An 11,618-nucleotide genomic window follows, 5' to 3' on the forward strand; every position below is an offset into this window, starting at 1 on the left:
GCCATTTAAACAAACACTAGTAATCAGGACAAATAATCTCCCACTGTGTCTACGGATCTAGACGTCAATACAGCAGGTATTATTGCCCGTAAGATAGCCTAGTGGTGTCTTCTCCCTTTCACATTCTGATCCTTACACCCCCCCCCCCCCCGCAACACACGTACACATAAAGAGAACTCTCAAAATTGAAAAACATAATAATAAAACACTAAAACAGGCATATGTTCAAGTTTTGTCAGTTTCTAAATAGATTAGGCGACATAATTTCAATTCGTTGCTACTGACAATACTAAAATCAGACATTTCATAACTGTCAAATACATTTAAGCCTAAATATTTTTATTTTTTGGGTTTTAAAAAGGTAAAATATCATAAAACCAGACACATGACGTGATAAATTGTACATATGTCAAACGTATGTTTTGCTTCGGACGTGAGTGAGACTTTAACTAAGCGTAGGTTAGACCCGGAGCCTACGTACATTATAAATTAATGCCACAAAATAATACTCTTCTTACTATATTATATATTAGCTTATAAAAAAGGGAGTGGTCTAGCGTTAGAGAGCTGGACTGCTAACCCGCAAGTCTAGAGTTCGAATCCGGGTTCAAGTCAGTAGACCGTCCCTGAGGTCACAGAAACAAGGGAACTCTACTTCACTTGCCCTATAGACCGTCAGGTTTGAAAGGGGAACTTTATAAAAAATGGTCAAATGGATTATGTGTATCTTGATACATATGGGGGCCTACAAATATAAGGAAACAAATAATCCATTTGACCTTTATATGTATGTTTATGGAAGACACAAATATAGTAAAAAGAAACTTGAAATTTAAAAACTTTCACAGGCTGAGAGAATGCTGTCACATGAAACAAAGAAGAAAAAAATAATTTAAAGTCTTATAAACAAAACTTACAAAGTACACACAAGAATAAAGTATTTAGTTTTAGATTAAAACGCAATTGATAGTCAAATGTTGAAAATGATACACAAAAAAAATGACACAATGTATAATGGATAAGTATGACACTAATATCACCGCCGAATTTATTTCTTTAAGTGTATGTATAAGAACTAAACGGCAAATACGAATTACATAATAATGCAGATGAAAAATAAATATTGTTGTAAAAATGTAAAATATGAGGATAAGCAGGTACAATAAAAACCAATGTCATAAAACAGATTTAAAACGTCAAGAAAGTAAACTGTTCATTTAGTTCTGTCTAGGTGAAGCGACTAAGTGTGAGTAATAGGTGTCTGTCTGTCGTGGTCTAATATAAAAAGGTTAAAATTTCTGATAAAAAATTAATATTGGTCTATATTATATAGATCTATGTTTAGAGTCTCCATGTAGAAAACAGAATTTGGTTTTAGATGTAGATTTAGTCTTAGTCTGTGTGATCTATTATCGACAAATGAGAACTTTGTGTTATGTGAGCCTAAGCAGAGTTTTTTTCCAGGCATTTCTTCAGGGGACAGAGTACCCCCCCCCCCCCCCCCCACACATAAACATCTGTTCCAAAAATCGTAACCCCCATGATGATCTAACCCCCATTTCTCGCTCTCTCCTCTAAGCACCTAATTCACAGCAATATTTTTCTCCTCTTCCAACTAATGATCTATCACTTCCTCGTTCTTTGAGAGTTATGTTCGTGGTTGAGTTGTAGTTTGAGGTTTTAGTGAGGTTTGGTTTATAGTTATTTTCATGTTTGATGTTAAGTTTATGTTTGTGTTTAGGTACAAGTCTACGATTGCGTTTGCGATTGTCATTTTGTTTGTTGTTGTTGATTGTAGTTAATGATAGAGTTAGGTTTATATATGTTTTTGAAACGTCCATATTTGAATATAGACGTCTAACTGGAAATGCAATGTCTTTCATAAACCCGGACAATGCCGAGTATAAGATGCTGCTTATTAAATATACAAGTCACGGCCCAATACATATAGGTTTTTCATAAAGGCCAGTGCAGGGCCTGCCCGGGTCGGCTAGTGTAATATAAAATCGCTCAAACAATCAGACAATCGGTGGCCTTGACTTTTCTTTTTTTAAATTGCACATTTCCCATTTGTCCATGTTCTTGTACATCATGAAACTACTTGTATGTTCGCGGCTAAGAGTAAAATTTGGGCTTTTTGGATAAAATAAGTAAATAATTTGGCCTCGGTTGATTTTATCGGTAAATATTTTTTTTTATAAATAATTAGGCATACTGCCTAGCTTCGCTTAGGTTTTTGAATGATTAATTAATGTTTTGCTGTTATGTGGAATGCTTAAGTTTAAAATGTAATTTTTTTCTAGAGAAATTGTTGGAATGTTTGCAATATCTTACTAGAAAGGTTTTTAAAACTTCTGGTCGTTCCTTGATAGTATAGCTCACAGATTATTGACTTTTAAAATTAGTACTAACATTTATTTTGGATATATACCTTAATTTACAACATAATTTATTTCTTAAACGTATAATATAATGCGTCGTTTTCTGTTTTTGTTGAAATTAATATATAATAATTACAAAAAAAGTAATTACTTTAAAAGGTTACCTCCTTGTACTTAGACCGAATGCCATGGTGTTTGTTTATTTTGTTACAAAAACATTACTACGTTTATATTAGAAAATATAACATCTAGACAAATCTAACAGTCCAAGTGTTTTTTTTCTGACGGTTTTTGGTTATCCTCCAGGATCGGTCTACGAATTTACAAAATATTAGCGGGGGGGGGGGGGGGGGGGGGGGTCGTTAGGCAATATTTTTTTTTTTATAGTTCATTTATTGAGAATTTCACTCGCGGTCAATTTTTAGCCCTCAGCGAGGGCTTAGAATCTGATCAACAATTTTTTCTATACGTCCTAGTCAGCTATAGAGGTGCATGCGAAGAAATAGGAAAATGTACCATAAAATCTGTGTTAAAATTACTCTCACATGTTTTACAATGATTATATAGTTAAATTCGACGGGTAAGGTTTGACCACTCTTCAGATTTTTGCCTGGTCTAGCGATTTTTTTCTGATAACTTTAAGATTTATTCTACTATCTCAAAAAATATCAAGGTTGGTCGTTTGGCAAAAAAGTTTTTGATTTAAAACACTAGAAAGGAAAATTTCACTCTCGGTCAAGTTTTCGCTCTAGTCGAGGGCTTTGAGTAGAATCGAGTTTTTCCATAAACATTACTTTCAGAAATGTAACGTTTGGTAATGTTTAAACTTACCAAAGATATTGTATTTTTAGACACATGACCCTATTTTCTAAAGCTGAGCTTTTTTTGTATTTTGTAAGGGAGGTTATAATAAAGGGATGCAACACTATAATTTATGTGGACCTGTAAATTTAAAGATTTGTGTGTGTTCACAATTGTACGTTCCCAAATGTCAAAATGGGGCAATATAGGTTAAATCAACACTCAAGTAGTCGGTTAAAAATTTAGTTTCACTCAATAGGGTCAATTGGTCTGAGGTTGCTTTTTTCTCTACTATGCAAAATGACCCCAGGAAAAGGACGGGTCCCAAAAACCGTATTAAAAAAAACGAAAGAATTTTTTTTTTGTAACTTGATAGATCTACTACAGCGGTGATTGTTCTACTGTTGCGAAAACATTTACTTCCATGACTTGTCTTAATAGGGGTTTCCTTAAAGCTCACTTAAATAGTTTTGTAAAAAGCAAATTAACACAAAAAAAAATTATTATTATAATGAGACACGCTAAATAATTCTCTCTCTCTCTCTCTCTCTCTCTCTCTGTGTCTCTCTCTTTATATATATATATATATATATATATATGTGAGCGGGTGAATGGATTATTTTGTATTATTTTATTTGGTGCGAATCTGTGAGTGCATAGTGGTCCAATGGGGAACGGCCACGGGGTCCCCTTCCGCCCGAAGCGGTCAGTATAAATTGACCTCTCGGAGGATTTTCTTTTTTTTTTTGACCCGAGGCGAGATGTAGGTCGGGTCAGGTTTCGGTTTTTGTGTGGGCGCGTGGCGCAGCTCACGCGTGGAGTGAGGTTGCTTGTGCCACTTGGCTGGGTGTTTTGTTATATATGAATTGTTTTGTTTGGTGTAAAAGTTTTGTTGTGTACGTATTGTTTTCTTCGTAATGTATTGTACGTAACGTATTGTACGTAGTGGTTTTACGTAGTGTTTTGTTTGGTGTGGACTTTTGGATGTCGAGAATGGATGAAGGGAGGTTTCTGTGTGTCAGGGCCTGGACCATCCTAGACATCATAAGTCGGTGCAACACCAGCAAATAGTCGAACGTAATGTTTTGTTATACATGAATTGTTTTGTTTGGTGTAAAAGGTTTGTTGTGTACGTATTGTTTTATACGTAATGTTTTCTACGTAATGTATTGTACGTAGTGGCTGTACGTTGTGTTTTGTTTGGTGTCGACTTTTGGATGTCGAGAATGGATGAAGGGAGGTTTCTGTGTGTCAGGGCCTGGACCATCCTAGACATCATAAGTCGGCGCAACACCATCAAATGGTCAAACGTAATGTTTTGTTTGGTTTTGTTTTGTCTGTTTTGTGTCAGTTTTTATCTATTCTTTTTCTGTGATTTTTCCATTGGTTCCTTAATTTTGATAAATAAATTTTGTTAACTGTTAAAGTTTTTGTTTTATTTTAGTATTTTATTTAGACTAAGGATAAGATATAACCACCGTGGGTTTCACCACGGTTGCACTGACCCGGACAGTTAGATAGATTTTAAGGTATCCCCCCCCCCCCTAGCAGGGCTTACATATATAGGGCCTGTCGATTTCAAAATACGTTTTTTAATAAAAACAAAATGTCTGTTTGTTTAAACTCTTCAATTTTAAATCTAATACATATTTTCTATCGATACCAGTGACCTAATTCATTTACAGTGAGATTTATAACTGGTAACACATCAACTGAAAAATATAAACTCATCAAAGGAATAAGTTAGAAAGAGGATAGTCTAGATGACGACAAGAGAACGGCCTGTGAAAAAGACGTTTCAAAATATTTTACAGGTAATGTCCTTTTATTTATTTTACTTTAATGTAGCAAAATATGTTCAAAATTGAAAGGCGTCACTGAAACTGCTCAATGCTGAATAAGCCCTATTGTTGAAACATGTATTTATTATTTTCTTTAAGGCATTGTGGTGGTGGTTGATGTTACAGTATCAGTTTGAGTTTGGAGAGAGTTTTCATTTTTTTCACCATACTTAAACAGCGAAACAATGTTTACATTAATAAAATTGTTTTGTTTACCTATACAGGTATGAAAGAAATACAAGAATGTCTTGAAGGTCAAGGTGAGATAGATCTACACACACACCTGACAAACTGTGAAAAAAACCCTGGTCATAAAATGTTTGTACCAGTAAATCACTTAAGTGTTCATCATTTTCCTTCTGGTTTCCATAGAAACAAATCGTATTGCCTCACAAAAGCGATAGCTGACATAACGGTGAGAATCGCCGTTAAGTTCACGAGTCCAGACAGACCTAAGCTTGTACCAGGCACTAAAGATCCATATCCTTGCTACAACACCAGGGGACAGAACGCACTGAGGACAGGGACTGGGAGGGTGTCGGGAGTGATCAAGTACACAGATGGTATTTGGCAGGACACCTACAGAACTTGTCCATGCCCAGAATGTGACCACTCGGACACACCCAGCAAAGTGTGGTGGAGGGTTCATTTGGTGACAGCCAGACATGTGGTTTTTGATGATAGTGAGGCGAGACAGTCCAGCTGTAGGTTGTGGTTTGATGATGATAAAAGTCCAGTGGTCAACATTTATGGGTGGAAGACGGTTGGATCAGACACTGATGAAGACTGGTGTTGGTTGTCTTGTGTGACACATGACGTATATGTAGCTGATAAACTGAAGAAAATGGTGAGGCGATTTGATATTCTACATAATAAAGTAAGGGACAAATACGCGAGTCGTAGAGATGTGGACAAGCTGACCATTATAGTGTCACATCCTCATGGCTGTTCTAAGCAGGTCTCTGTGGGTCACTGGGTACACAGGCAAGTAGACAGGCAGAAATCGGGTAAGTGGACCAGGTACACGTACACAACGAGTACCTGTCCAGGTAGCAGTGGGGCTCTAGTTTACAGACCAGGGTGTGACTGGTCTGACCATCCCCACAGTGGAGCTAACTCTGGAGGATTAAATTATAGTGGGGTGTGGGCGGACTAAGGCTTGTAGTTTACTGCTCTAGTTGTAGTGTAAAAAAAAACATCTATTTCTTGTCTATCTTTGCTATAATGTAAATAAAACATGACGTCTCGTGATTTTCTTTTCTTGAATATAAACAAACAAGGCGTAAAATGGTTGTCTGCTCTTCAACATATTGTTGTGGTGCTTAAATTATCATTTCAATGATTTCATTATTAGTAACATAAATCCTTGTCATTTTTTTTAAGAAATTTTTTTTGTAAAGTTGTCGAATTGCACTGAAAACCTAAATGTTTTTTTTATTGTGTTTGTGTTTAAATTATTTCGCCAATGATTTATTGTAAAAACATTAAAATTTGAAACCATTGTTCCATAATTTTTATATAGCGACTAAAAGATTTTACCAGATATATAAATGAACGATCAGTACAATGCCCAGAACTTGACTAAAGAACACGTAAGAGCTGGTTTAACACATTGAAGCTCTGCAGAGTCTGGGTTTTGCGATTCTCAATATGTATGTTATATAACACTTATATAACACTTAAACTTTATGTGTGAAGTGATTGATGGAGGTGTGGTTTACATATGTTTGTATGTTAGACTGCTATTATGGAAGACTTAAACAAACATTATGTGTGGAATGAACGATGGAGGTGTGGTTTACATTTGTTTGTATGTTAGACTGCTGTTATAGAAGACTTAAACAAGCATTATGTTTGGAGTGAACGATGGAGGTGTAATTTACATTTGTTTGTATGTTAGACTGCTATTATAGAAGACGTAAACAAACATTATGTGTGGAGTGAACGATGGAGGTGTGGTTACATTTGTTTGTATGTTAGACTGCTATTATAGAAGACTTAAACAAACCTTATGTGTGGAGTGATTGATGGAGGTGTGGTTTACATATGTTTGTATGTTAGACTGCTATTATAGAAGACTTAAACAAACCTTATGTGTGGAGTGATTGATGGAGGTGTGGTTTACATTTGTTTGTATGTTGGACTGCTATTGTAGAAGACTTAAACAAACATTATGTGTGTAGTGATTGATGGAGGTGTGGTTTACATTTGTTTGTATGTTAGAATGCTATTATAGAAGACTTAAACAAACATTATGTGTGGAGTGATTGATGGAGGTGTGGTTTAAACAACAGCTGGACTCAGACATGAAAGTTTTAATCAACGAGTAGGCGAGATAAAGTGGGGACCACAGTACTGGAATAATTCGCATGATGTTACAAGGGAGGGAACCGGTAAAACATTTACAATTTAAGAAACACTTTATTGTATACCTTTAATTTTAATAATAAAAATCATGAATTTGCACCTAATGTATTTAATATAGCAATTATTTAGAATAATTGGATATGCTAATTAACTGGTCTGTTCTTTATACACATGGGCGCAAGCATAAGACATTGTTAAATACACATAAATAATTTCAGCGAAAACCACACTCTGTATTCTATGTTAAAATTTGATTTGATATTTAGCACATTAAACAGATTAAAATATATTTTGCTAGCGTACCCGTCCCCGCGCGTTGCTGCGGGAATAGAAGAAACTCCGACGAAATATATAAGAAGGGTTTCATCCATGCGTTACTATTCCTGTATTCTTAGACGCGTGACCTTGTTTTCTAAAAGTGTGTTATTTAAAGTAAACAATGCCTGTGCTTGGATCATAAATATCGATGGCACAGGTTTACCTACACTACCGCATGAAAACTTAGTGTACATAAATCACTCACGGAAATAATGAAGAAGAACACACTTCAGTGACCTCTCATGTGTCAGGGACGTAGAGGGGCGCACTCAGGAGCCCCCCCCCCAAATATACAACCGGATAGGCTACGCGTACGGCCCCTGGCTCCTTAAAACTAACAGCCGCCATCGTGCCAAATAGCCTCCTTTTAACCACGATGCAAATTGCGTCATGCGCTAAAGTGACACAAATGTACATCATTTTTTCTTTAACACTTAAAAAAAATTATTTAAAATTATTTTAAACATCAGTGTGACTGATGCAATACGTTAGCGTTACTGATGGTCTATTATTAGATGCTCGATCTCAATTTCTGATTGGATTGTCTAAAAGTAGATGCTAATTTCATCATTCACAAAGTTATGAAACTGTTTGGATTATTTTTACGGACAAAAAGAAGCATCCCAGTTAATAATCTAACCTTGGTTAATTTTTCTGATTATAAAAATAAAACGTATAACATGGCCCTCAGCGGCCCAAGTGAGCCGTTTAGGGCCGAAACTGAAATTTTTGTTTGCTGCCAAATCGCACCCTACAAGGGCGCCGGCGAATACGCCTGATGCAATGTAGTGAGCATTCGTAATGCCTCATCCTATCCATTGCCTATCACACTGTTTAGACCAAACGTAGTCGCTATAGCGTTCACGGGAAAGACCAAGGCGCCAAATCGCAACCTGCCCATGCAAAATGAAATCCACCCTCCAACCATCACTCGCACCACACCTTCACTGGAGTATTTATCAACTCCCTAAAGTTTTATGGCACTCAGATAAACTGTGTCGAACCGCAATCGTCTTTTATTTTTATATACCGTACATCGAGAAAATCGCACCTTCCCGTGGCGCCGCACTTGCGAAATTAATTGTTTTTAAAGAACCCTTCCCCAGTGTGTTCTAATAAACTCACCAACGTTTGATGGCGATTGGATGAATGGTGTCAAACCAAAATCGACTTTTATTTTTATATACTGTATATAGAGAAAAATCGCACCTTCCTGTGGCGCCGCCCTTGCGAAATTAAAAATGATTTTTTTAAAGAACGCTTCCCCCGGCTGTTATAATGAACTCACCAACATTTGATGGCGATCGGATGAATGGCGTCAAACCAAAATTGACTTTTATTTTTATATACTGTATATTGAAAAAACAAAAATTGCGACCTGCGAATTTGAATTTTTTTTTCGCAGAAACCTCCCCATAAGTATTCTCAACAACTTCCCAAAGTTTCATAGCGATCGGATAAAAGGTCTAGTAATGCATAAAAGACAAAAAAACAAACAAACAAAAATACATTGCTTTATATATATATATATATATATATATATATATATATATATATATATATATATATATATATATATATATATATATATATATATATATATAGAGAGAGAGAGAGAGAGAGAGAGAGAGAGAGAGAGAGATAGATAAAATAAAAAAAATTATATTTCCAAAGTAAATTTTTTTGTTATCTTTAGAAAATCTAAAAGTTTTGTTCTAAAACAACACTGCTAAAGGCTTAGATTACATTTGACTTTATTTTAAATATATTAAAGCTGTAGATTAACATTGATGTCATTTTAATTCCCCGTATAAGGCAATACAACAAAGTTAACCGTCTCTATGTTTTTGTTGAGTAAAAGATTTAAAATATTTCTTTGTTCAATTCTTATGTCGGATAATGTGGGAACTGCTGAACTCGGTTTTCCTTGTGACGTATTTGCGTTATATTTAGTAACTTACCTGCCTACATTCCAAGACAATCCCTTTCACACAACGCTATTTGACACTAGGTAAATTTTTAATGATATCTTTTAGAACGTGCAAGTACAATTGTCTGTTTAATATTATTATTTAATATTATTAGATTCACCTAATAAGAAATGTATGGTTGGTATGTTCTTAATATAAGATTATATTATTTGAAAATTTAATCAACAATTTGATTATTGTTTTCGCATCGAAAATTACTTATTAAAAGTATTGCAAATACATGCCAAAATATTCTACGTCAATACGGTATATAAGAAGTTGACAGATTTAGGCACAAGTTTGTCTTTAAGAGAAGGACCGTGAACTCTCTCCCATTTGTAACCCTCAAACATCATTGTCTATCAACCCTGTCAAGACCTTTTTAGTTTTACACCTTTAGTATTTTAGTTTAGCGGTTTAGTTTTGTATTGGGTGTTGTCACATTAGTATATATTGGCATATCTTCTGTGTAAGCGCGAGCATCTTTTATTATGACATGCGTTTAGTGTGTGAATAAACAATACTTTGTCCTCAAAAATAGCATAACTAGATGGCCAATATAGTGTAGGATAATCTAAACGACTAGAACAGCATGACAGGAGAAGTAGAGGATAGTCTATACGACGGCAACAAGATGACTAAAAAGTAGAGTTGCATACACACAAATTGACCTGTGAGTTTGCAAGTTCTAAATGTTTTATAGGTAAGATCATTTTGTTTTCACTTTTCATGCAAAAGCTCTTTATTTTATTCAAAACTGTATTTGTTGAAATCGAACAAAAAACAGAGCGAAATCAACACCAATGACATTATTAAATCAGATGAAGTGCTTAAGTTATTTGCATTCAGGTTGTTTTATGGTAATTGTTGAGATACCTGCGCTAGCTAGTACTGGCTTTTTTCTACTTCTGTGGGTGTGCCATTTAATGAAACGTTTACAGTAATACCATTGTTTTATTTACTTGTACAGGTACACATGCAATACAAACTACAACAAACATCCTGACCTTGATAAGTTTGTATGTATAAACCAGTTTCCTCCTGGTTTTCATGACATTGACTTATGTGATCTCACTAAAGTCGAAGCTGATCTAACTATGAGTATAGCCGTCAAGTTCAACAACCCAAACATACCAGAGTTTGTACCAGGCACTAGAGATCCATATCCTTGCTACAACATCAGGCGACAGAACTTACTGAGGACAGGGACTGGAAAGGTGTGGGATGTGATCAAGTACACAGAGGGGTTGAGGGACTACAGAACTTTTCCATGTCCTGAATGTGACCACTCGGACACACCCAGCAAAGTGTGGTGGCAGGTTCGTGTGTGGGCAGCCAGACATGTGGTTTTTGATTCAAGTGAGTCGAGACAGTCCACGTGTAGGTTGTGGTTTGATGAGGAGAAAAGTTCAGTGGTCAATATTTATTGGTACGAGGTGAATGGGTCAGACACAGAGACGCACATGTATTGTGTGACACACGACGTAGATGTAGCTGATAAACTAGCGGGGAAGGTTGAACTGTTTTATGACTTACATAAAAAAGTGGTTCCCAGAAAGAAGAGCAACGGAAAAAAACGCAACGGAAAAAAGCGCAAACACAAAAAGGCAAACAGAAAAAGCGTAAACAAAAAAAAAGGCAAACGGAAAAAAGCGCAACCTAAAAACAGCTCAAACAAAAAAAAAGCGAAAAAAGTAAAAAAAAAAACGCAAACAGAAAAAATGCACACACAGAAATTTCCGCACACAGAAAAGGTATCGGCGTTGTTCGTTAGTTTTGTAAACTGCACTAGACATCTTTTTCTTTTAATATAATGCATTGACATTATTGAATATTTGACATCTTTTTCGACAGCCTTAATCAGTGCGTTGGTCTTTATAAAAACTCACTTCGAACTAACTCAATTACATGCTATTTATTTTAACATGACAGGTAAGCCT

The sequence above is a fragment of the Physella acuta genome, unplaced genomic scaffold (assembly GCF_028476545.2).
Source record: "Physella acuta isolate Inbredline_101_S28 unplaced genomic scaffold, ASM2847654v3 ptg000496l, whole genome shotgun sequence".
NCBI classification, from domain to species: Eukaryota; Metazoa; Mollusca; class Gastropoda; family Physidae; genus Physella; species Physella acuta.